Source organism: Arachis ipaensis, chromosome B06, assembly GCF_000816755.2.
Source record: "Arachis ipaensis cultivar K30076 chromosome B06, Araip1.1, whole genome shotgun sequence".
In the NCBI taxonomy this organism is placed as follows: Eukaryota; Viridiplantae; Streptophyta; class Magnoliopsida; order Fabales; family Fabaceae; genus Arachis; species Arachis ipaensis.
Genome location: NC_029790.2, coordinates 49,067,296 through 49,067,831, shown reverse-complemented (window position 1 = coordinate 49,067,831; position 536 = coordinate 49,067,296).

Sequence of the window (536 nt, the reverse complement as noted above, 5' to 3'; positions counted from 1 at the left end):
ATTTCTTGCACTTTAAGATTCAGTCATTTACATTTCTTGCAATCTAAGTTTCTGCAATTTACATTACTTGTTCTTTAAGATTCCGCTTATTTACTTTCTTTGCTCTTTAATTTCCTGCAATTTACCCCTCTCCCTTTACATTTCAAGCAATTTAATTTCTGTCAATTACAAACAACTCAACCAATACTTGATTCGCTTGACTAAATTAACCACTAAACTAAAATTGCTCAATCCTTCAATCCCTGTGGGATCGACCTCACTCATGTGAGTTATTATTACTTGATGCGACCCGGTCCACTTGCCGGTGAGTTTTGTGTTGGATCGTTTTCCACACATCAAGTTTTTGGCGCCGTTGCCGGGGATTGAATTAGATTGACAATGATTAAGTGAAGTGGAGATCTAGATCAAGAACTTTTTATTTTATTTTCTATTTCTTTAATTTTTGACTAACACACTAACTGTTTGAATTTTTGCTTAAGCCAATTAACATTTCACTTCAGCCATGGATTGAAGTGTTATTGATTTTTGATGTTGTG